The sequence below is a fragment of the Pleurodeles waltl genome, chromosome 1_1, assembly GCF_031143425.1.
Source record: "Pleurodeles waltl isolate 20211129_DDA chromosome 1_1, aPleWal1.hap1.20221129, whole genome shotgun sequence".
NCBI classification, from domain to species: domain Eukaryota; kingdom Metazoa; phylum Chordata; class Amphibia; order Caudata; family Salamandridae; genus Pleurodeles; species Pleurodeles waltl.
Window position 1 is genome coordinate 845,872,448 of NC_090436.1, and position 26,430 is coordinate 845,898,877.

Below are 26,430 nucleotides of genomic sequence, written 5' to 3' on the forward strand. Positions count from 1 at the left end.
TGACTGTGGGCAATGCTGTGCAGGTGGCAGGTTCAGGGACTGTTGAAGCAGTGTATGCAGGTGTGAGTGTGGATGTGACTGTGAGGGGGGAGGAGAAGGGGGAAACAGTGGAGGCAGTGGATGAAGTTGTGATTGCATTTGGGTGTTGGCTTTGTGAGTGCTTATGGACTGAAGTGTGCTGCTTGTGCTTATCTGTGTGAGTCTTGTGTGATGTTTTGTTTGCATGCTTGTCTGAATGTGTGCATGGGAAGGATTGGGGGTGAGGACACTGGGACTGAGAAGTGGTAGTTGGAGGGGGGATGGAAGACACTGGCTGCCATCAAAGAGGATGCCAGAGATTGAAATGATCCCTGAAGGGCCAGCAAGCCACCATGAATGCCCTCCAGGAAGGCATTGCATTGCTCCATCAGGGATGCCAGCCCCTGGATGGCATTCACTATGGTTGACTGCCCTACAGAGACAGATCTCAGGAGGTCAATAGCCTCCTCATTGAGGGCAGCAGGGCTGACTGCGGCAGGGCCTGAGAAGGAGATTTTCACCCTCCTGGGTGAGCGGGCATGTGCAACACAGTGGGGGGCTACTGGGAGGGCGGTGCTGGCACAAGGGTGGCTGTAGAACCTGTAGTTGGGGTGGTCCCAGAGGGATCTGCCACCACCAGGGAGCTCCCATTGGAGGAGGAATCTGTCAGTGGTATCAGCTCCTCTCCCCACCATGGGGCTCCCCTCGCCCTCCGTCCCACTGGTCTCCTCGGTGTCAGTGGCCTCCTGGGTCCCGTGGGCTTCGGCTCCCTCACTGGCCGGTGCCCATGCTTCCTCACCAGATGATGCTAATGCACACATGGACAGGATGACAAAAGGAGAGAGAGGGGGAAGAAAGAAAGGGTGCACAGTGTCAATCACAGCACCAACAGCACAGATGGCATACACATCACTGTCACACACTGAGACTGAGAATGGGCAGTATGGACCACACTGGCATACAATTTGCTAAGTACCACAGCAGGTAGGAGCCAAAGACTGCCAGCTACACACAAAGCTGGACCAACTAAGCCCTGTCTGACATGGAAAAACAGATACCTAGCTTCCATAAACATGCATTTCACCCTATAAACCTAAGCCGGACCACGCAGCAATGTCTAAGCTGGCATACTGGGGCATCCACTGACTAGTACCCTGCACCCAAACCCCACTCCAAGCAACAGAGATGATTGTTAAACACACTTTACTCACCTCCTTGTGGCTGCTGTGATGCTCTCAAGAGCCCATCCAGCTCTGGGTAGGCCACTGCCAGTATGTGGGCCATCAGGGGGGTCAGGTTACGACAGACACCCCTCCCTCATTGGGAGGACATCCCCTGCTGGGCCTCTGCAGTCTTCAGGGCCCAGCGTCTCAGGTCCTCCCACCGTTTCCTGCAGTGGGTGCTCTGCCTGATATAGACCCCCAGGGTCCACACGTCCTTGGCAATGGCACGCCACAAACCCTTCTTCTGATGGGCGCTGACCTGTAGACGAAATACAAACAGTGGGACACCATGAACCACACAATCCAGCCTGTAACACATATGGCCTACAAATTGAATTAGCCCCTCATCAGGCACACATATGACCCATACCCCTGCATTCACACTGCCACCAGCCATACCCCACAATGACACACTGCCAGCACACATACACACCTTCATGCAGTCATGTGGCACGCAACGTACCCATGGTATACTCACCTGTTAGTCTGGAGGCCCATATAGGGATAGGACCCATATACGAGCCCCAACAAATCCTCCGACATGAAGACTGGGGCCCTTTCCCCTGTTGCACGTGCCATGGCAGGATCCAGACACAGGTCACAGCAGCACATGCAGTGCGGATGTCATCCTTTGGAAAGTCAGGGATCAAGTGAAGTGGTAGAAATAAAATGGCGGTCAAGTCCGGGGCGGTGAGCACTGTCACCGCCGGCATTGATCATCATTGGTTCCCATACTCTGTAGAGGCCCATGTTAGCCAGTGAGGATTTGAACGGCAGAGCAGACCGCCTCCCGCCATGATGCGAACTCCGGCGGAGTTAGGTCACTTCCACCTGTCCCTGCATACAGGATAGGTAGTTGCCATTTTCTAATGCTGGTACACATGTACAGATTGATAAGTGCGTCATTGTAGTCGAATGTACTCACCTAGACAATTCCAGTGTCCAACTTACAAGCATGCTCTGTGTACCCTGCTGTAGTGTGTTCATGGTTCCTGTTGTCACTCCCTTCTTACTTTTGGGTCCCTTAGGTACCAACCACTGCAGAGGAATAGGAGGAGGAGACAAGCACTCATGTACAGACCCCTAGTTGACTTGGCTACACTGGAGGACAGACACATCATACTCACGTATTGTCTGGACAGGGCCACAATCACAGAGCTGTGTACACACTTCGAGTCTGATCTGCTACCTGCTATCTGTTGCACCACAGTAATACCCCCTCTTGTGTAGGTACTCAGTTCTCTATTTCCTGAAAACTGGCTCTTTCCGGGTGACAGTGGGCTTAGCTGCAGGAATGTCACAGCCAATGTTCTCTGTTGTGCCTGCAAGGGTTTTGTCAGCCTTGCTCAAACATGTGCAAAAACATTGCATTCCTCCAGGTAGATGATTTACCCACTTTGAAGGCTGGATTCCATGCAGTGGGACATATACCACATGTTATTGGGGCCATTGACAGAACCCATATTGCCTTAGTGCCCCCCAGGGCCAATGAACAAGTGTACAGGAATAGGAAAAGTTTCCACTCACTCAATGTCCAAATGTTGTGCCTTGCTGACCAGTACATCTCCCACGTCCCCACCAAGTATCCTGGGCCAGTGCATGATGCCTCTGTTCTGAGAAATAGCGGTGTCCCACAGCTGATGGCACAACTACAGAGGCACAGAGTGTGGCTAATAGGTGAGCCTATGTCCCCACCCAATGTACGTCAGTGTATGCCTTCAGGAATCATACCCCATGCCATTGTGCAGGACTAATGTGTTTGTCTTACTCCTTGCAGGTGATTCCAGCTGCCCAAACTTATCTTGGCTCCTGACCCCAGTTAGGAATCCGAGAACAGGGGCTGAAAATAGGTACATTGATGCACATGGGCGTACCAGGAGGATTGTTGAAAGGACCTTCGGGCTCCTGAAGGCTAGGTTAAGGTACCTCCATCTGACAGGGAGATCCCTAAGCTACTCCCCTGAGAAGGCCTGCAGGATTGTTGTTGTGTGCTGCATGTTGCACAATTTGGCCCTCAGACAGCATGGGTCCTATCTGCAGGAGGAGGGGGTGACAATGCAGCTGTGGCAGCAGTGGGCAATGAGGACAGTGAGGAAGAGGAGGAGGATATGGACAACAGGACATATATGATCCAGCAGTACTTCCAATGACACTCAGGTAAGACGTTTGAACTAAACATTTCTCCATTTCAGTTGTGTGCTGTGTGACTGTGGCATAATGCTAGTCATTACCTTTGCATCGCACCTGATTGTCACCTATGCCTTCCCTTATTGCAGATGTTGCTGTGGTTCCAACAGTGTCCTGCTGTGATGTGTACAGGCTGCAGAGACACATTTGTAAGATAGATCAACATATTACTGCACATTTACACAACATCATGCAGTTCATTACAGTTCAATGCATTGTATATTACCTTCAGAAAAAGCACTATTACTCAAGTTGTGTCCAAGGGTGTTTATTAAAAATGTGTATACATGCAAAGTGCAATCGAGTTGGGTGATCATTGGGAATAGTCCAGTGTAGTGGTCCGGTCTGTTTGTAGCACAGGTCCAGTGTCCATGGGGCTTAGAAAGGGGAGCAATGGCAATTCAAAGTGGACAAGGTGACACAGTAAAACACAAGGAGGGGCTCATTTCCTGGCAGTGGTCTTGGTCTTGGCAAATCTTTCTGGTGTCTGTCTGGGTTGCAGCGACTGTTTGCACTGTAGTTCACCTTCTGCAGGGGGAGGGGTGCTGGTGGCCTGTGGGTCCTGTGGCAGGGCCTCCTGTCCACTAGCTGCAATAGATGTGGAGGGCTGGTCAGTACACTGGCTAGTAGAAAGGGCCAACTGGTGTGCTGTGTAGTCCCTTATGATGTTGGCCATATCACCCAGCACCCCTGCAATGGAGACCATGGTGGTGGTCAGGGCCTGCAATTCTTGCTTGATATCCTGGTGGTGTTCTGCCTGCAGCCGCTGGTTCTCCTGCATGATGTTTATCACCTGACCCATCTTGTCCTGGGATTGTTGGTAAGCCCCCAGGACATTAGTGAGTGCCTCCTTTGCAGTCGCCTCCCTGGGCCTGTCCTCCCCTGGTGCACAGCTGTCCTCTGACTTGCCCGGGCCCCCTATACCTGTGTCCCCTTAATTGTGTGCCCACTCCCACTGACTCCAGGACCCTCATTGTCTTGCCTGTGAGGTGTAGACTAGGGTCCCTGTACAGGTGGGCACACTAATGATTGACGTGTCCTGGGGACAGAAGTGTGGGGATGTTGGGTGGCTGCTGTGATGGTAGATTCTGAGGGGTGAGTCTTTGTATTGGACTGGGTGTGGGCGGGGGTAGCCGGCTGACCAGTCATCCCTGATGGGCCAAGGAGCTCAACCAGATCCAGGGCTCCAGAGTTGCTGTCATCACTGGGGGCATCTTCTGGTGGGGGACTGGGTAGCCGTGGCACCTTCTCTCTGCTGAGATTGGCTGGGGCATCTGTGGGGATGTAAGTGGTGTATTATACTACATGTCTGTGACATATTCTGCATCACTAGCTTCCCCTATATTATTGCTGTTGCACAGCCACTTTTGTTTGTGTATTGTGATGGATTGTGGGATTGTTAGTTCTCCATGCTATGCATGCATTGGTGGTGGGTGTACATGCAGGGCTGGAAGTGAGGTGCATGTAGTGGGTATGGCATGCAGGGTTTGGCATTCATGTTTGTTAAATGTGGTGGTGCACTGTGTGGGATGGAGTGTGGTGATGGAGTCAGAATGAGAGGTCGAGATTGCAAGCAGATACGGGGGTGATAGGTAGCAAATGTTGACTCAACAGTGTCCAGTACTCTGGCTACTCCATTGAGTCCCTCAGGATGCAGTATTGTCAAAACTTGCTCCTCCCATGTTGTCAGCTGTGGGGGAGGAGATGGGGGTCCACCGCCAGTCCATTTGATGATGAGCTGGTGCCTTGCTGCTATGGAACACACCTTCCCCCGTAGGTCATTCCACCTCTTCCTTATGTCATCTCTTGTGCGTGGATGTAGTCCCATGGCGTTCACCCTGTCCATGATCGTCCTCCATAGCTCCATCTTCCTGGCAATGGATATCTTCTGTACCTGTGCTCCAAACAGCTGTGGCTCAACCCTGATTATTTCCTCAACCATGACCGCACCTCCTCATCGGTGAAACTGGGGTGCCTTTGTGAGGACATGGGTGTTGTGTGGTGTGTGTAGGTTGTGCAGAGGGTGATGTGTGATGTGGTGGGGTGTGTGGTGTGTGTCGGATTAATTGGTAGTTGTAATGTGTGTAGAGTTCTCTTTTGGATTGTCGTCGAAAAGTGTAGCCATCTTATTGTGTTAGCAAAGGATTGTGGGTGATATGGGTGTGTGTTTTATAGTGCTGTTGGTGGGTTTGTGGGGTGTGTGTATTTGTTTCAGGTGTGGGTTTTTTGTTCTGGCCAATGCTATCTTTACCACAGTTGGATGTCTGCTGTGGTGACTTGTGGGTCATTATTTGGAGGGCATAGTATTGGTGGTGTAATGGGATGGGTGGTAGTTCTGACAATTCATCACGTTCAGTGGGTCTGGCAGATATGTGGTTGTGGCTGCTTTCTGTCGGTTTTGTGTATATGTGTCACAATCTGGCAGACGGATGTTCGCCTCCGCAGTGGTATGCTGGCGGCAGTCACTGTGGCAGTATTCAGAATTTACCGCCAATGTCATAATGAGGGCCAATATGTTTTAACTTATCTATCACAGAATGTCTGCATGGGTCCAAAACTTGATCTTCCACCATGCTCATTCTGTCAAGCTTTGATGCTGCATGAACTGCTCTGGTCTCCTCTGCTTGCTCCTAGTCACATTATCTTTGATGTGTGAGCCAGAGACTCACACAACAGTGTGAATTATAGTGCAGACCATGATTGGGCCACCTTAAGGTGGCCTTGCGTGGCTTTATAAATCTGGAGTAACGTAACACATCAAAAACACTGTGTTGCTTCACTTTGCCCTGGGAAGGTATTCCATGGGTGTTCTCATGTACCTTTCATGGATTTTGAAGCATTCCTAGATTTACTAAAACTGGTATGTACTTAGTAGGTCAATGCTTGTTTAAACCTCACCCGAGGCAAAAGTGATCATCAAATGCCATCAAGGTCTTTATAACCCTTGCAATTTTTCATCAAAAGTGGATTAACATTTCTAACAATTCATTGTAAATATCACTTCTTCACTTGGATATACAACAATTTTGTTGTATTAGATGAATTCTCAAAGAGCTTAATTTTGGTGCATATTTATGAGCCCTTGTGCCACATTAGTGTAATTTTAGTTATTCCTATGTGGCATTAGGTTGGAACAATGCTGCACCATATTTACAAAGTGGTGCAATGCACGCATTGTGCTACTTTGTAAAACCTTGCACCACATTATGGCTGTGCCAGGCATAATCTATGAAAGGGGGGCGTTCTGGCATTAGGAGGCCCAGAAAAATGCAGGAGATAGGAATTAAAATGAGACTTCCATTGTTTTCAATGGGCCTCCTTTCACCTTGTAGGATTAGCATCAAAAGTTTTGGCACTAATCCTGTAAAGTACCAAACTAGCATCAAGATTTTGGACACTAGTTCCCTAACGTGCACCATAGTGTGCCGTATTATCAATACAAATCACACATGGTGGCATTAAGGGGACGCAATGCGGCACAAGAAAATTTGTGCATCATTACATGATGCACAACATTTCATAAATTTAGCCCCTACAGATTGGTAAACACTGTAATCCATCGCAACAGCGACGGCATACCCTGTCTCCCAAACTCTGCACCCAACTATACCAACTACAATAAAGATTTGCGTGTTGTGTGGCTGATTTGAGAAAGCCACTCACAAATTTACAAACTGGAAGGAAAATACGCATTCTTAGATAATAGAATGCAGGTTTACACTGATAGAATCCGCTGTTTTTAAGAACTGGGTCTAACAATTGTTGGGTAAAAGGTTAATAAAATGTACAAAAAATACACAATGTAAATGTTCTTGTGGTGACGATTCATCACAAGTGCAGATCGTTATATCAGCAGAATTGAATTGTCCAAGAGGGTCACAGAGCAGCCTGAAAATCTGCCCAATCGAAATCTAATTAACAGTACTCTCTTCCATGGGTGAATGACCACGTCTAAATGCAGCAGACATAGAAAGAGGAACAAAATGGGGAGAACTGAAGATATTTCTTCCCATTGCATAAATAAAAGTGACGCACTGGCGGCGCAGGCTGCTTGTATATATGGGCGTAAGGGCCATATTTATGAGTTTTGGCACAGGGCAGCACCACAAGCCTTCTTGCCATGTGCCAAAGAAGGCACCCTTTCACCATGGTGCAAGGGTGTCTGCATTGCAGGAATGATTGTTTTTGAGCAGAAAGGGGCACCTTCCTGCACAAAAACAATCACACAGGGTATTTTCCTCTTTCTATGTGTGCTGCAGAATGTAGATTGCAGTCATCGCAGGTAAGACAGCCCACAATTAGTTATCCATCTAGGGACTCAAGAGCGTTGAACTAGATGGACAGCCATCAAAAGATAGGTGCAGGTGTCACCAGATCCTTACTCTTTATGTAGGACAAAATATGGGCTAGTGTGTGAAAGCAACATTAAGCACTGACAAAACTGATTTTCTTAAATCTGGAGACTACTATGGTTAAGGTATCCCTATGGCCCCATAAATTAATGTAGGAAAACATTTCCGGTTGTAAACTTTTAAAATGGCCTTAATTGGTTTATTTGTGTCCCTCTGAGCAAAACTAAACTGAGCACTCACACTTTGTTTGAATTTTCAGCACATGGTGGACAAACAGCATGCCAGGTGCTTAAGGAGACAAAGTCAGTACCAAATACGAGAATTATCTGATCTCCTCTATAATTCTGCCCTTGGTGAGGGTTGGACAAAATTTGAAATAAAGCTTGTTAAAATGAGTTTCTAGGTCTAACGAGTCCATAAAGTTTAGAAAAGTGTCAATCGGGCTTCAAAGACCATTAGGGTTCCTTTTCATCTGAAGCAATAAACACCAGTATAGGTTTTGAGCATGCCATTTGCATGTCCTTGCAATTAGGTAACAAAAAATCATTGAGGTTTTTAACATCATAAAACAATATTGGAGCAAGCACACAGCCATGCCACACTCCTGGTTCTAAAACAATTGAGTTGGTACATTCATTTCCCATGCCATATCTCACTGATACTGATACTTCTAAATGGAGTGTATGGAGAAAGTAAACCACGGTCTGATCCATTCCCAACTTAGACCGATTTGCTCAAGCGAGGTACTGTAGAAGTCTGTGGCTGATAGGTAAAGCTCATTCGCCTTGGCCACAGTGCATTTGATGACTATTAGATGAAGGTATAAGCATTTTTCTAATGTTCCCAGGTTGTTACTAAAACTATATTAGACTTCTGATACAATCTTAGATTCATCCACCAAGATCGAAATTCTATATAAAACAACCCAACCAATCACTTTTATAACTGAACCTAACAATGAAATCGGCCTGTAGTGACGAGGATCCAGCCTATCTCCTTTTTTTAACCACAGTCAAAATAATAGTAGTATGCTAAGAAGAGAGAATTTGCATGCCACTAGTGGGGTTCATAGCATTAGTGATGACAGGAGCCCAGAAATCATGGTTTGAATTATAAGTCTCCTTAGGAACCCTGTCTGGGCCTGGTGCCTTGCACAAATGCTGTCAACAATAGCAATGATAATCTCTTGCAACTCAAACCTAAGAGTAAGAGAATAAGATGGTGGACTCTTCGCAGGATTTGGATCTAAGTAGTCCCTCAAATGGTAAATGGACCTCTAATGTTCCTACCAGTGTTTGGCTTTGATATTAGAACTTATCGCCTCCACCTCCATGGTGTTAGATTTGGGTGAACTCATACATTTTCAAAAGGATCTTGTGTCCTTAGAGGAACATGATACAGCAGGGTTCTTCCACAGTTCTTCTCTTAATACTGACTTTCTTTTCTTCAGGGAACGTTTATAGATAAGTGTATATCTAATGATATCCTCTTGCTCCCTGCAATTCCTATTTAGGGCTACACTTAGACTTCTGTTTGTTACTCATAATTGTTATCAAATCAACTAGGATGTTTAGGATTTGAGCACTGTAACATGCCAAAAAGGCTTTCCTAAAATGTCTCCCTAATCTGGCAAAGGCTTCCATAACAGATTCCACACATTTGTCATCATTTTTGAGGGATGTAGTAATAAAGCAAGATTCGCACTCACTATTTTGTTTGAAAAAGTGTTTTTGTTCTTTAAGGTAGTGGAAAAGTCATTTAAATAAGTATATTCTGCTGTCTGTGAGCAAACTAGTTTACAGTGTAGACCAGCACCAGTCACATAATTCACATCGTATGTTGGCTGTTAATGATACTCCTCCTGCACTTACCTCTAGGTGCAAGAAGATTGGAGTGTTCTTAACAGTGGCTAGTAGAGATGAATAATCTGGAAGGGGGGAGTTACAGTTGGCACTGCAAATGAGAGTTTCAACAGTTACCATTTTCAAAGTAGATATTCCAAATATGGATCTCGGAAACTCAAAACATTCATGATCACAGCCATTCTAAACTTCCAGCATGAGGGAAATCCTGTTCATTCACTGACAAATGGGAGAAAGTCTCATTTCCATACTTGCATGGCTAGAAGGAGAGACAAGGTTTCTGTGGCTGCAGGAAGGCTAGGACCATCAGCAGAAAGGCTCCCTGACTTGAAGAAAGTCCAGCTGACTGTTTGGACTGAACACTTAAGCAGCCCAGGCTGAAAGAGGGCTGGTGCCTAGAAGCCTGCCTCTAGAACCAGAGAACTGTAAGAATGACCAGGAGTAGCATTTCCAGGGGAAAGTACTTTAAGTGACTTAAGGCCTGATTTAGATCTTGACACATAGAATACTCTGTCTCAAATGTTTTGGATAGCCCATCCACTGTATTACAAACTCTGATAGGCTATGATGGGATTGTAATAATGCAGAGTGGATATCCGTCATGTTTGTGAAGAAGTAGTCACCTCCGCCGAGATCTAATTCGGGCCCTATGTTCTGTTGTGTGAATGTCTGGGCAACCAGTTCAAGGTGCTGAGGTACTGCCTAGAAAGTGCATAGACAGCCCTGAAGATATATGTTTTTCCCCTTGAAGCTATTTTTTGTGAAAGAAAACGCTTCTGTGGGACCTTGTCTGAAAGTATTTGTCCTCTTGAAGCCATACTTCAACTTCAGCTTCTAGTTTTCCCCTGCTTGAGGATTCTGAGAACCTATACAATAAATAAATGTGAAGATAAAACCTTGGAATGGGGAGGTAAGTTTGCCCCAGTGACAGATTCACTTTGGCAGCTACTATATATTGCTTCATCCCATTTGAGATGTTTATAACAAGATTGAAGATTACAGCAGGAGATTGATCATGGCATATACTAGTTTACAGAATACTGCTTGAGGATTTTGGAATAAAAAATATTCCAAATCTCCAGGTACAAATTTTGACCCATGTGACCCACTTGGCTTGCTGACACCTTGTCCGTCACAGTCAGTCTGAAATTGTACCGAGGTCCGTTGTGGGAAAACTGGACTGATTGCAGAAGCCCCCTCCCTTTCTGCCCCCATTTCCAGCTGATGCCGGTGTTTTCTGTCTCTAACTGTGCACTGGGCACTGCTAACCAGTCCCAGGGCCAGTTCTCTTTTTGAAATGGTATGTGCAAATTAATCCTAATTATAATTGGCTCTGACAACCTACCTATAAGTCCCTAGTACATGTTAGGGCTTGAAGGTTTAAAGACCCCACTATAGTTAGTGCACCCATAGGTGCACTGCTGTGGTGTCCAGTGTCATTGTAAAGGCAGACCTGCCTTGCTTGCTGCTTTGAAGTTAAACTCAAACCCCAAATTCAACTTTGGAAGGAAGTTTCAAACTGCCTCGTTTTTGCTAATTAGTCACTCCTAAGGTCTACCGTAAGTGTTACAAGGGTGGGTGCATTATAAAAATAAACAGGGACTTTATAAAAGATGTTTTATAAGCCCTGGTGTTGGGAAAACAGACAAATTTGATTTTCCCACATTGTAGTCAATTGGTTCTATTGGCTATCATTGGAAGACTTTATTTTAAAATAATAAAGTTTTATTGTCAATGGAGATGAGTTTTAGAACTCTTTCTGAAAGTTACCAAATGCAGCCTTTTAGTGCCCTTTCCTGATTAGTCAGTCTCTAGCAGCCTGAACCAGGCTACCTTAATGAGGTGTGATATGACCTGGGCTGAGACAAAAAAAACATCTGGTGGGAGGAGAACAGTTGCAGCAGATGGCAGAGCAGGGGGAGGGGGAGAGTAGCTAAACTGCTCTACAGAAGGAAAGCTACTTGGGACAGAAAATGGACCTACTTTATTTCCTGTTCCTCCAGACAGATCTAATGATTAGATTAGGAGTGGGCTGAAAGGGGTGTGTTAAGGGAAACTTAGCCACACCAGTGGGTGGACTCAGGTAGATCTAACAGCCAAGCATGAATTTGCTCCATGATGGATTTTTGGAGAATGTTGCTTTTTGGGACTGATTTTTGCCACACTTCACAGGAAGTGGTCACCCCAGAGGGTGTCGCCCTGGACCCTATTGGACTGGAGCGCCCCCCTGATTCCCAACCCAAGGATAAATATGGCAGAGCTGTCCCACAATTAAGATCCCTGCTGGAAGAACATACTGGAGAAGGACTGCCCTGCTGAAACCCTGTTCTGCACGTGAAGAACTGCACTCACAAGGACTACACCAGCTGCACACTTTATGCTTCAGCAAGAAAAGGACTTTGCCATGCTTCTGCAACTCCAGGAGTGGACTCCCTGTAAGCTACAGGTAGAAAGAAGCTGACCAGAGTCCCCTGCATTAAGTCCTGCAAGAAGAGCACAGCTGACCGGTATCCAGTGGCTATTTGATGATTCTGACCAGGTGCATTCTAGGACTTGTAGTCCCAGCTCCCAAGGAGCAACTTGGAGCTTCTGGAATCTTGGATCAAGTTTGTGGAAACTTCAAGGACCCAAAACGACCTCTGGAAGAAGATCCAGATGTTTGGAGCAGCTGTTGTGAAAAGCTCCAGAAGTTAAAGAAGTGCATTGTCGGTGTTGGTTGTCCTAGACCACATCCCTTGGCTGGTGCTGTGGACCACTTTCTCAAATCAAGAAACACTTCTGAAAGTATGTGTAACAGTGTTACATTGTGGGTTGCCTGAACTCTGGACTCTGACCCTGTCCAATGTGACATTTTTTAGCCCTTTGTGCCCTATTTTATTCTAAGCGCTAGTTGTACCTTAAATCTTTAACAATTCATATCTCTGGTGCCTTGCATTGGATTTTTGTTGCGCTGGTGTCATTTTAAAGATTAACATATGTCATATTATTATAATTTAGTGTTAGATGTTTATTGTATGTTGTGTTTTACTTATTCAGTGTCTTGTTGATAATAAATGCTTTAGTCTCCTGTCTCCTAAGTTAAGCTTAACTGCTCATGGGCAAAGCTACCAAGGGTTGAGAAAGTACTAACTTACTGAGACCTTGACTGGACCTAGTGGGGGTTTGTGGCCTATTGCTCAGTGTAGGTGCCTACCTGCTCTTCCCAATAATCTACTTTTCAACATCCATAAACTGTGGCTTTCAATAGACCCTTTCAGTTTTCTTGGTACCTTTTGACTTAAACATGTAAAAAATCATATCTCTAATTCTGTGTAACTGATAATGATTAGTTTTGTGTCCTTTTGCTCATTATTGTTATTTTTCAACATTGGGATTGTGTTCTTACCTTTAATGCTGCTTAGTACTACATGACTTTAACCCATTCACTGCACACTGTTTACACACCTCTGTGCAGCAGCTTTAAAAATCACCATTAGTTTATTGAAGCTCATAACCTCTTTGTTTTTTATGTACCCATAAAAACTATAATTTTTTTCTTTTTGACTGTGCATTAGTGCAAATCGTACATCAACATGTTGTTGTAGCCTGAAGTTGTAAATAGACAAACTTAACTCCCAGACCATTAACAATGGAAATCTTGCCAAAATGTGTGGTCCGACAAAACCCAATATATGTTTGGATTTTTTCTGAAGCTAAAAAAACCCATACAGATTGAAGGCTCCTTGCTGGGATGTGAATGTGTGCTTGCTTGCACCCCAGCCAGAAGCTGTGAGTTGTTTGATTTTTTTCTGTGCTTGAGATAGCAGTCTGGCTCTGTTTAGATATCTTCTAAGTACACTAAAAAAATCCAAACAGCATCTGTCTCTTTGCTCAGATGCACAACTGTTGTGCCTGTGTGTTTCCTGTGTAATTAAAATTACTTACAGAATGTGTGACATTTTATGCCAAAAGGTATCCAGTGTGTTCTGGTTGCCTTAATCCCTTCTCTTCAATAGAACATTGTGCGTCTCAATGACAATTAATTGTAGCTGTTAGGACCTCCTACATTATTATGAGAGGTGACAAAGAGAAACCACTAGATCCCTATTCAAGCAAAGCCCTAGCTTAATATGCTGCATAAAACTTCTACTTCTTGTAGTGAAGGGATATTGCAGACCTAGAGCCACTCCCCCAATGTAGGGGAAACAGATGTGACCAGACAAGTGGGAGTTGTCTTTGCCTTCTGATAGCTGTATAGGGTGATCTCTAGGATAAGTTGAAAGAGACAAAGAGAGACATGCAATTGTAGACTAGTCTCTATTCTGCCACTTTGGAATGGAATCATTGTGGACATAGCATTAAGTAAGCTTTTGAAATCATGAACTGGATCATAATTGTAAAAGATTGAATTATTTTTGGGCCTGGGCACAGATCACAGAGAATTCCGCAGAGTTGCTGAAAAACTCTGCCAGATTTTACATAATTCTGTGGGTGGGCAGAGAATTGCTTGCCCACCCCTGCAAAAAGCACAATGTGACGAGCACTACAAAAACAATTAACACTAAACAAATCTATTGAAAGTAACATGCACAAACAGCTTCCATGGCACTTACATCATTGTTGCCACAGCCCAGATCGAACACATTACTAAGTGGGCATTTGAAGAAGGATGGCTCTCTTCTCAGGAATATGAATTTCTGAACCAAAGTGACCCCTGTATGCCTGTAATGTACATTCTGCTGAAAGTTAGTAAGAGTCTGACTAATCCACCTGGCCGGCCTGTTATTGCAGCATGTGCTTCACTTTTAGAGCCTCTAGCCCAATAAGTGGATACATTTTTTAAACCCTTAGTTAGAACACAGGTTCTTACATAAGAGATTCTATGGACTTTGTAAACAAAATTGAAGGTTTAATGATACACATATTTTATCAATGTGCAATATTGAGTCACTGTAAACAAATATATCTCAAGATGAGGCACTGGTTGTACTTAAAACAGCTTTAGATGCTAGACCATGTCCTTATGCATTACCCACTGAGCTTCTGGTCCAGTTTGCGACAGTATGTCTCAAAAATAATTTCTCCATGTTCATGGAAGAGATATTCTTGAAAGTGAAAGGAGTCGCCATGGGTTGTAGCTGTGTCCCAGAGGTGGGGAACCTGTTCATGTCCTTTTTTGAGAATAAATTGATACATGATGCCAACAATAATCCTTACACGCAATCCATTGTATGTTGGTACAGATATATCAATTACGTTTTCCTGATATAGGAAGGCATCCATGAGTCTTTGAACAGTTTTCATAATTGTGTGAACAGTTGAGTTGCAGACCTGAGGTTCACTATGAAATAGGATAAGCACTCAGTTACGATCCTGGATATTAGAGTGTTCAACAATGAACAAAAACTACAGATTGATTTATATACCACACCAACAGATAACAACACTCTATTACATTTCACAAGTGGTCACCCAAGATCCCAGAAAGAGAACTTGCCATATGGTCAGTTCTTACGGATATGAAGGAATTGTACAATGAAAAATGTTTATTTTTTAAATGCTTCAAATTCTCAAAGGTAAATTGATTGCAAGGGCTATACCAAGAGACTAGTGAAAAATGCAATGAAGCATGCATGGTATATGCCACATGAGTTGCTACTCCCTACGAAATAGAACAGTGACTCCTGTTCTTTAAAATGTGTCTAGAACTACAACCCAAAAGCCAACACGGTAAAAAATATAATACAGCATAAGTGGAAGATTTTGAGACAACTTGATATTCTAAAACCTTTGGTGGCATTCAAGAGAGGATACAATTTAAGAAATCGGATAGTACAGGCAAAACAAAATATGCAACATCCCATTATTCTACTGAGCTTAAAGATTTACTGCATGTCGTTTTACGTGAGTTGCAAAAATCATCAACATTAATGGGGTGTGTTAGCGCGCCTTACCTTAACAAGTAAACTTTCAAGGGGACACGAATAGGTCGATGAACCTGTTAAGTACTCTTAAGATGTTCCCACCATATATCCCGTACATTCAGAAGAATAATCAATAATTAATCATTAGCATCAATAATTGATAACAATCAATAACATTAGTAATCAATAGGAGTCTGTAACTGTCACACACCATGACCATGCAGTCATGAATAACCACACCTTTATGTAAAAGTTAGAATATTTATTTCCCTATATTAGCACAACTAATGTGATGTAGGTTAATCTCAAAATCAATTGATAAACATACAGAAACAACACTGGCTGACTGAAGCAATGAAAGAGTCACAATCTAATAAAAACTTGGGCTACTACACGTTATAAAATCATAGTGCAAATTCACATCAAGAATAACTGTGCAAAGGATATTACATACATTTAGATTCAGCAAAGAAAAGACATCAAATGTTATTGCATGTGTTGAACTTCATTAGTGCGATCCCTAAATAACACCAGATTAGAATTAGCATGTTTGGACTTCATGCAAAAACAATTTGGTCAACAGAAATTTGGAAAAACATCTAACTATGGCTCTATCAAATTAGCGGATTGGTACCCAGAAACAAAAGTAAATAGACTTAGCAAACAAGATCATAGTCAATATACCTATCCTCAGTTTGGATCAGCAAGCTGTGACAGTCTTCGTCCTCAGGATATCAGTCTGACCCTCAAGGCATCAGAATTCAGCATCAAAATTCAGAACGGCAAAGTCTTTAAGCAATAAGGTGATAACGTGTCCCTTTATGATAATTTATTACACATCAGGATTCGTTTTAGGCCAATGAATCTTTTGACCCAGTTGAAAGACACCTTAGGACGAGATAGCTAATCAATATGTCAATCAATACGTCAATAATGTCATCAATATTTATCATAACAATACATTTAACTTTAGTCAAAGTCATCAATTAATTCAAGACACTACCATGACCTTGAAGTCATGAATAACCACACCAGTTTAGTAGAATTTTATGAAGTTTATTCCCTATTGAATACAATTCTAAAAGCAGATGCGTTAATCTCAAAACCAAGAAACATAATAGCATAGTCACGATATGGCAACTTTGCTAAGATTTCATTAAGGCGAGAATCACAAACATCAAGACATAACACAGCGTAAACATAGATCAATTTAGCAGAGTGTCAATAATGCGCGAGTTCAACAAAGCATAGATTTGGTTGTTTGTCTATTTGCGTAAATTTAGTGAACACCTGTCCTAACCACTAATTAGCATTGGCATGTTGGACTTCATGCAAAACAATTTAGGACACCAATTTGGAAAACATCTAACTATGGTCCCTGTCAAAAGTAAGCAGTTGGTACCTAGAAAGGAAAGCAAACAGACAAATCACAAATGCATTGTCATAGTTACCCTCCAAAGTTTAGGTCAGCGCACAGGTTCAGTCCTCGTCTTTAGGACATCAGTCAAATCGCCATCAGTCAGAACTCAGCTCCAGGGCAAAAGGGGCACTTCCCTCATAAGGAGGTAAAGTGTAAGATGGGCAAATCTAAGGACAAAGATGGTTTTAAGCAAACCAATAAGTCACCAAACAGAGTGACAAAGTTTCTGGATAAAATCAATAGCATTCCCTACCTAATTCTAAACGGCTCCCCGTGTCATGGGTTTTTATCCCTTTTTTGTTGTTTATTACCTTAATATTTGATTGGTCCATGTTTATACCCCACTATCTTTAACCTATCAGAAAATACATTAGGTCATTAATCTTTCACCCCATATTATTTTTCCAAGTCTCTCATTGGTTCTCCTGTTTGTTGTCTTCAGAGGTGGCACGTCCGGTATGATTTCATCTTTCTGTAATTCTTTGCACATCTTTTGGTCAGTAGCTCCATTGTCTTCACTGGTTTGAATGACCTTGTAAATTAATCTACACTGTTTCATTTTGTTTAATATCACCCTACAGGCAATGAAGAATGCATGAGAACGGATCTAGTATGGTTACATTTCAGCTTCTAATTTGAAGAAAACAAGAGGTCATGTCATTTTGTGAGTCAGCACACTGCAAGATAGGAAAAAATACATTTAATATGAGAGCCAAGCAGCTAAGCTTCGGCTCATGCTAACTTCAATTCAAATTCAATAACACAATGATTAATGATTAGTATAGAACTTATTCAATATAACATTTTATAAACATTTTAGTTATCATTATTAGTCACACATTGCATTGTCTGCCAGGAGCGTTTCTCCTCTCTGCTAGCATGACCCTGTGGTGTTTTTTGCTCATCTAGTGTATCAACCACCCTTAATGCAAAGTTCAAGCATATTTCATTTTCAGTTTGCGGTAACAATTCCCACTGATCCTTGAACGATATACAGTTCAATGGGCAAAACCTTGCGACTTGATCTGCATAGCCGTTTTCCATGGACGCAAAGTCTTGTGACTTAACATGAGCATTGCATTTCACCACGGCAGTTTCAAGAGGTAAATGAATCGCATGTAACAAGTCCTTTATGTGCTCGCCATTTTTCACTGGAGAACCAGAAGAGGTCATGAAACCTCTCTGCGACCACAATTGGCCAAAATCATGTACAATTCCAAATCCATATCTGCTGTCAGTATAGATAGTGACTCTCAGATTTTCAGCTGCGTGGCATGCCTTAGTAAGGGCAATTAATTCTGCCACTTGTGCTGAATACACTCTCTCAAGCCAGGAAGCTTCAATAATACCAGCTATGGTACACACAGCATAACCAGCTCTCAGCATTCTGACTGAGTCTCTCAAACAGGATCTGTCAACAAACATAATGCAGTCATTTTCCTTTAACTGCGTATCTTGAATATCAGGTCGGGGCTTGGTACATAGTTCTGTTACCTCAAGACAATCATGCTCCACTTCCTCTTCATTATTAATCTCGGTACTCTCAACAGGAAGTAGAGTTGCTGGGTTCAATACAGTACATCGCCTCAATGAGACATTGGGCGACCCCAAAATGATTGTCTCATATCGGGTAAGTCGGGCATTTGTCATGTGCTGGGTTTTAGTTCGAGTCAACAGAATTTCAACCGAATGTGGAACCATTACTGTTAAGGGATGTCCCATCACTATGCCTTCACACTGCGTGAGGCTTTGACCAACTGCTGCAACTGCGCGCAAACAACCCAGTAAGGCTGCTGTGACGGGGTCCAAGGTAGCTGAAAAATACGCTACAGGACGGTTTGCACCTCCATGGACCTGTGTCAAGACAGACAAAGAACAAGCATCACGTTCATGACAAAACAGTAGATAAGGCTTCGGGTAATCAGGCATACCCAAAGCTGGTGCCCTGCACATGCACTCTCGTAATTCCATGAATGACTCAAGCTCTTCCTTGGATAAGGTTATGGTATACGGTTCGTCCTTAGTCTCTTTGCCTGTCAGCTTTATCAATGATTTAGAGATAATCGAAAAGTTGGGTATCCACTGGCGACAGTATCCCACCATTCCCAAAAACATCCTGACATCTCTCTTTGTTGTCGGGGGGGTTCATTTGCAAGATAGCTGTCACCCTTTCCTTTGATATTCTCCTGGACCCTCTCTCAATCAAGTGTCCTAAGTACTTCACCTCTTTTTGACAGTACTGCAACTTCTTTGGTAACACCTTATATGTCCTTTCTTTCCCAGATGATTCAGTAAGGCAATTGTGTCATACTTGCAGTCATCTTTTTTCCTGGACGCAATCAGCAAGTCGTCAATGTACTGCACAAGAGTCAAACTGAAAGGCAGTACTAAGGACTCTAAGTCCTTTTTCAATATCTGATTAAAGATGGACGGTGACTCAGAAAACCCTTGAGGAATTCTGCACCAACTGTACACTTTGTCTAGGAGTTTGAAACTGAATAAAAACTGGCTGTCCTCATGAAGAGCCACCAAAAAGAAAGCTTGTGACAAGTCCACAACTGTGAACCATTCTGCATCGCACGGAACCTGGAACATAATTAATGCTGGATTCGGCACTATGGGGCAACACTTTACCACAATCTCATTTATTTTCCCTAAGTCCTGCACAATTCGAACCTTCCCACAAGGCTTTTTCAGACCCATTATTGGTGAATTACATGGGCTGCTCATACCTCCTTCAGAACTCCTTGCTTTACAAAATCTGCAATTATTTGCGACACCTGAATAAGGACATCTTGTGCCATGTGATATTGTGGCACCTGGGGAAACACTGCATTTGGCTTCACTTGTACTTTAACCGGTTCCTCTCCTTTTATCAACCCCACTTCCTTTCCTGTCAAATCCCACACTTTCTCTGTCACTGTTCCCTGTAACTCAGCTGGTAAGTCAGTCACTGTAAGCATCAAGAATAAGGTTATCAGAGGGTAATCCTCATTCGCGGTCTCAGTCTCTAGTTCAGAAAACTGACTATCGTCCCCTTCGTCATCACTGTTTGTTTGCACCTCTATTCCATCATTGGAACAGGTAATTGAACATTTTGTCTTACACAATAAGTCTCCTCCCAATAGCGACACAGGACTTGAATCGCAGACTACAAACTTATGCAGACCCTGGAAGTTGCCAATCTCATCTTGCACTGGATCTGTAATCGGATTTGTCAAGTACTGGTTTGCTACTCTTACCACTCTTATGGTACGCCCTGAAAGTGGCAGTTTTGGAACCTCTGCACTTCTGACTGGAGAGTGTGTAGCTCCGGTATCAACCAAGAATGAAACCTTGTGACCCATTACCTTTCCCTCTACATATGGTCCCCTCTGATCTACTTCTAGGGATGCTGCAAGCCTGCACTCTTCACTGTCTGAACTGTCAACCGACCATTCCTCATTCATTCCATCTTCACCACGCAATGGGAATTGCTGCACTGTATTATTTTGGCTCACCACCTGACCTGTGACCTGCTGAGGAAGCATCACCTGTTGCTGTCCGATTGAAGCTAATGGTAATTGCATTTGCTGTCTAGGTACCATGGGAACCTGCTGTTGTATTTGCTGCATTTGCGCTGGTTGAACACGCGGCATTTGCATTTGCTGCATGGGCTGTAGCCCTTGCATCTGAACCATGTTATTTTGGAAGTTCAGATTTTTACTTCTCAGTTTTGGACCCCTCACATTTTGCAATGTACCGACATTAGTGCTTTGTTGAACGACACCATCCTGCACCACATTTGGGCATTCCCACTTCCAGTGCCCAACACCCCGCACGCGTGACATGGTGCCATCTTTTTCATCCCTTGCGCATCATTTTGAACCACAACAGTATTCAAATCTGGACCGCGATTCACAAAACCTCGACCTCGGCCTCTCGGTTGCACCTGAAACACGACAGTCCCTTGCGGTTGTTGCTGTATCATCTGCTGGATTCCGTTTCCCTGCATACCTGCCTGCGCTTCCCTTATCTGCATCACCATCACTTTCTCCTTCAGTTTTCTCTGCTTCAGCTCAATCTCATCACTACAGTATTTCGCATACTGCAACACCTCATCAATCGGCTTTGCTTGCCAACAGATCAAATGATTCTTAATCATCTGGCTAACCTCTGGTCTCAGACCTTCAACAAATCTGAACACGAGATGGTTCATGTCTTTCGGCTCAATAGTCTCAGTACCACTGTAATGTTTGAACGCTTTTAAAAGCCTCTCCTAGTAAGCATGGATCGATTCTTTAACCTCCTGCGAGGTCCGGTCTATTTTCTGCCAATCTGTCACTTTCGGCAACACCTTCTGCTTCAAAAACTCAATCACCTTATGAAAGTATTTCATCACCTGTTCAGAAGGTGCTCCGGTCGCCTTATCCCTTGCTGGCTCCTGCGTCGGCCAGTCTAAACCTCTCTTGCACTCAAGCCATAAGTCGGGCGGAACAATGATCTCAAACAAGGTATTCAAATCTTCCCAGAGACATTTCGCAAACTTAACAAACCTATCTGTTTGCTGCTACCACTCTATCGGCTTCTCCCTCAACCTGGGATAATCATTCATGAATGACAGTATGTGTCCCCTAGTCCACGGTACATGGATAAGAACCCCACCAGCTGTTTCTCTCATTGGTAACATCTTTACTGATCCCGTATCTGGTGAAGCTTTAGCCTGACTTGATCCCGGACTGTCACTTTTCTCCTTATCTCTTTTCTTTGCCCATCTGCCCTCCCACTTTTCTAAAGCTCCCCAGATCTGCGCAATTTGCAGTATTTCCTTTAGATGCGCTTTCATTCCGGCAGACCTCATGTGCTCGAAGTCCTTTGAGTCAAAGTCTAACCTGTAGCTTCTTTTCAAATGTTTAGTATTCTCAATATCGATATGGTATTTGTCTGCCAGGTTCGCCAACCTCTGATGTACCTTACCTACTGATTTTAGGGCACAGATATCTCAATTCTGCTTCTGTGTATGACTCTAATCTGTTCACCCCCATTCTTCCTTCCACTAGTTCAGCAGCTTCCACGCCCAGTCTCACAAAATTCAGGTATTCATCTTTCTCAGACCTTTCTAACTTCTCTACAGTTGCTGCAGCTTTTGGAGCGTAAGTTTTTTCCAAACACTCATTCACTTGTTGCACCGTAAAACCTTGCAGTGAAATATTCCCTGCATGCATCATTGGCGAATGTGAAGCATTTGTACTTATTGTCTGTGGGGTTAGCACACCCAGCCCTGCCTGTCTCATTGCCCTCAACGGTGCTTCAACCGGGCTAAGGTCTAACAAAGACCTCGGTCTTTCGACCGCTTGCTCTCCCAGAGCCATTAACTGGGGAGTTCCTATGGACCCTCCTCTTGTTGCATCCCGAGTCATTACTCCCTGATCACACATACCAGGTTTACCTTGTGCATACAATGGCACTGGCGGACCAACAGTAATTGGCAATGATATGGCAGCTGGTGTCTGACCTGGTCCCAAACCTCGTGGAGCAGCAACTCCAAAAGTTTGATTCTCTGAAGCTGGGGCAGGTTTTAATGGAGGTCCTGCTGCTGGATTATACCCTGGTATCAACTGTTGCTGCGGATGGGGCAGCAATTGTGGAGTTGGCTCAAGCTGTACTAACCTCGATTTTTCATATGTCGGGTCTGGCGGCACTATCAGATTTGTAGTAGTCTCTAGTACTGGGACATCTGGATAGATTCTCTGTATCTGTGGTGGAGGTTGCAGCTGTATCTGCATGTCTGGTGCAGTGGGTACACTGACACCATTTTGTGTCAAAACCGTATCACTAGTCTGTACTTTATCAGTAACTCCCTTCTCCTGCGTCTGGTTCCCAGGACCTGCACTAGTGCTCGGGACATTGCCGCTTACCGCATAAGGTGGCGGGCGATCATGCAATATCCGATTTAGGAACTCTTCCTCGTCTGAATCATCTTCATCTATCCAAGACCTTTTGGTCTCTTTAGGCTTATTAGAGTCCTTGTCTGTCTTACAGGTGGCTTTCTTCCCCTGCGTCTCGTCTCCCTGTGCTATTCTTGGGAATAATTTGAGTCCGTCAACTATTCCCCGTCTCCATATTTTGCTCTCATTATCCCATTTAGCTTCTGCATAAGTCTTTTCTGCCCTTTTTATTCTCCTTTGGAATTTTTCTTGTCTCTGTTTAATAGCCATTAAATCCCAAATTGCTAAAGCCTCATACTGAGCTGGCCTCGGAGGTGGCTTCTGTACACTTAACATCCACCTCAAATTCTCTAGAACTCTCGTATTGAACGTTCCGTGTTCCGGAAACTCCAAATATCCCTCCTTTTCCGTCAATTTGTGCCACTGTTTCATCCATAAGCAAGGCGCGACACCTTTTTCCTCCATGACTATATAAGCTGGAGTACCCTCAGACGGTGTAGGCTCTCCTTCACTCGCCATAATGTATGCGTCTCCTTTTAGAGCGCTCTTAAAAGCTTTGATAAAATTCATCTTTGCGTCTTTCCTTTTGTTGTATTTAATCAGAAAGTTACTTTAGTTCCCAGGACACTCTTCACCCACCTTTTTCTACCTATTGCCTTTCAAGGACGGCAGCCAATCTGGCGCGCGACCCTTCTCAGCAACTGACCTATCTCAGCGCGGCACCATGACGTCACACTCACACACTCTGCAGCTGACAAAGTCTTGTGGCTTGTCCGCCCCTCACTAGATTCATACCAAACTAATGCAAAATTACTGCAAGCTCCTTTAACAACAACAACTCAAATTTGCCGATTTACTACAGGAAGGGTACACATTTGCTTCAGAACTTTACAGAGATTTCACTTGAAGCCTCGGCCGCTACTCTCTCCTTCTCAGTTCCCGCATACGCAAGCAGAATTCGACCCGCAAATCCTACTCTCGACTTGTCAATGGTTTGCTCTAGTGCACTTTTGAACTTGCCAAATCTCCATCGAAGGTTTCACACATACAGTTTGACTCAAACTCGACTTGTCAACCATGCCCGATTGACCTAATTAATCCGCACAAATTACAGCATAAACCCAAGTGTCTCCTACACTTGTCGATATACTCCGGAGTCTTAGACCACAACGGGTCCGTACATTAACAAACAACCACGTGGATAATTTTTTATCACAAAGCACCACATTCATATGAAGTACGCCAACTTCCCTACTCTCATACTGTGTAGTACTCCCACTCCTACTAAAGCAACATTACCTGACCTAAATACACACAAACTTCACAAATCACCTGCAAAATGCTTAAGCTGAGCAAGTGCAAATCCTACACCACACATGCTAAAACGCCAAGAACATCACCAACTCACTTAGGCAGGCTCCGAGATCCCAGGAAAGTCATGGTGAATTTAGAAACGCTTCATATCTCCAATTTGCATTATCTCAGAAAAACAATCTAAACAATAATTCTCCGTCCTAGGGCCCCAAAGGGCCAAACCGTCGCTCTGCTACCAGAACTGATGAAGCGTCCCTTTATGATAAATTATTACACATCAGGACTCTCTTTAGGCCAATGAATCTTTTGACCCAGTTGAAAGACACCTTAGGACGAGATAGCTAATCAATATGTCAATCAATACGTCAATAATGTCATCAATATTTATCATAACAATACATTTAACTTTAGTCAAAGTCATCAATTAATTCAAGACACTACCATGACCTTGAAGTCATGAATAACCACACCAGTTTAGTAGAATTTTATGAAGTTTATTCCCTATTGAATACAATTCTAAAAGCAGATGCGTTAATCTCAAAACCAAGAAACATAATAGCATAGTCACGATATGGCAACTTTGCTAAGATTTCATTAAGGCGAGAATCACAAACATCAAGACATAACACAGCGTAAACATAGATCAATTTAGCAGAGTGTCAATAACGTGCCAGTTCAACAAAGCATAGATTTGGTTCTTTGTCTATTTGCGTCAATTTAGTGGACACCTGTCCTAACCACTAATTAGCATTGGCATGTTGGGCTTCATGCAAAACAATTTAGAACACCAATTTGGAACACATCTAACTATGGTCCCTGTCAAAAGTAAGCAGTTGGTACCTAGAAAGGAAAGCAAACAGACAAATCACAAATGCATTGTCATAGTTACCCTCCAAAGTTTAGGTCAGCGCACAGGTTCAGTCCTCGTCTTCAGGACATCAGTCAAATCGCCATCAGTCAGAACTCAGCTCCGGGGCAAATGGGGCACTTCCCTCATAAGGAGGTAAAGTGTAAGATGGGCAAATCTAAGGACAAAGATGGTTTTAAGCAAACCAATAAGTCACCAAACAGAGTGACAAAGTTTCTGGATAAAATCAATAGCATTCCCTACCTAATTCTAAACGGCTCCCCGTGTCATGGGTTTTTATCCCTTTTTCATTGTACATTCCCTTAATATTTGATTGGTCCGTGTTTATACCCCACTATCTTTAACCTATCAGAAAATACATTAGGTCATTAATCTTTCACCCCATATTATTTTACAAGTCTCTCATTGGTTCTCCTGTTCGATATCTTCAGAGGTGGCACGTCCGGTATGATTTCTTCTTTCTGTAATTCTTTGCACATCTTTTGGTCAGTAGCTCCATTGTCTTCACCGGTTTGAATGACCTTGTACATTAATCTAAACTGTTTCATTTTGTTTAATATCACCCTACAGGCAATGAAGAATGCATGAGAACAGATCTAGTATGGTTACATTTCAGCTTCTAATTTGAAGAAAACAAAAGGTCATGTCCTTTTGTGAGTCAGCACACTGCTAGATAGGAAAAAATACATTTAATATGAGAGCCAAGCAGCTAAGCTTCGGCTTATGCTAACTTAAGTCCTACAAGGATTTCAGCACAAATTCAATAACACAATGATTAATGATTAGTATAGAACTTATTCAATATAACATTTTATAATCATTTTAGTTATCATTATTAGTTTACGTATACAATGGTGGCCACTCCCCGTGGTCACATTTCAAGTGCACGTTTAAGCAAAATGTACTATTACAGTTTCTATGCTGCATTATCACACATTAATTCATAAACATTTCATGTTAATATAGATTATATAAGCTACGCTCTCTCAAATGATAAGCATGTCTCTTCTCAAGATGGAAAATGGATGAAATGGGCCAAAGTGGCTCGTTGGGTAGTTTGAAAAAAATGTTGGTCTCTCCTCTCTGTGCAGTCCGGCTAAGTTAGATTTCCTAAAATTACAGAGGTGAGCGCGTTTTTTGTGTTCACTGCCGTTGTTTTCTCCATTCCCCAATCTCGTTTTAAGATTAATGTTTGTATTAAATGCTTTTAGTATTTTAATGAATTGTTTTTATGAATTTGAGTGATTAACTGAATTTGAATCTGAAATTGTCATTACTAGAAAGATCCGCGCTGCTTTTTGTTTTTTTAATATTCTTACCACTCACCGCTTGATTATTTTATTCTTAAGGTGCTTC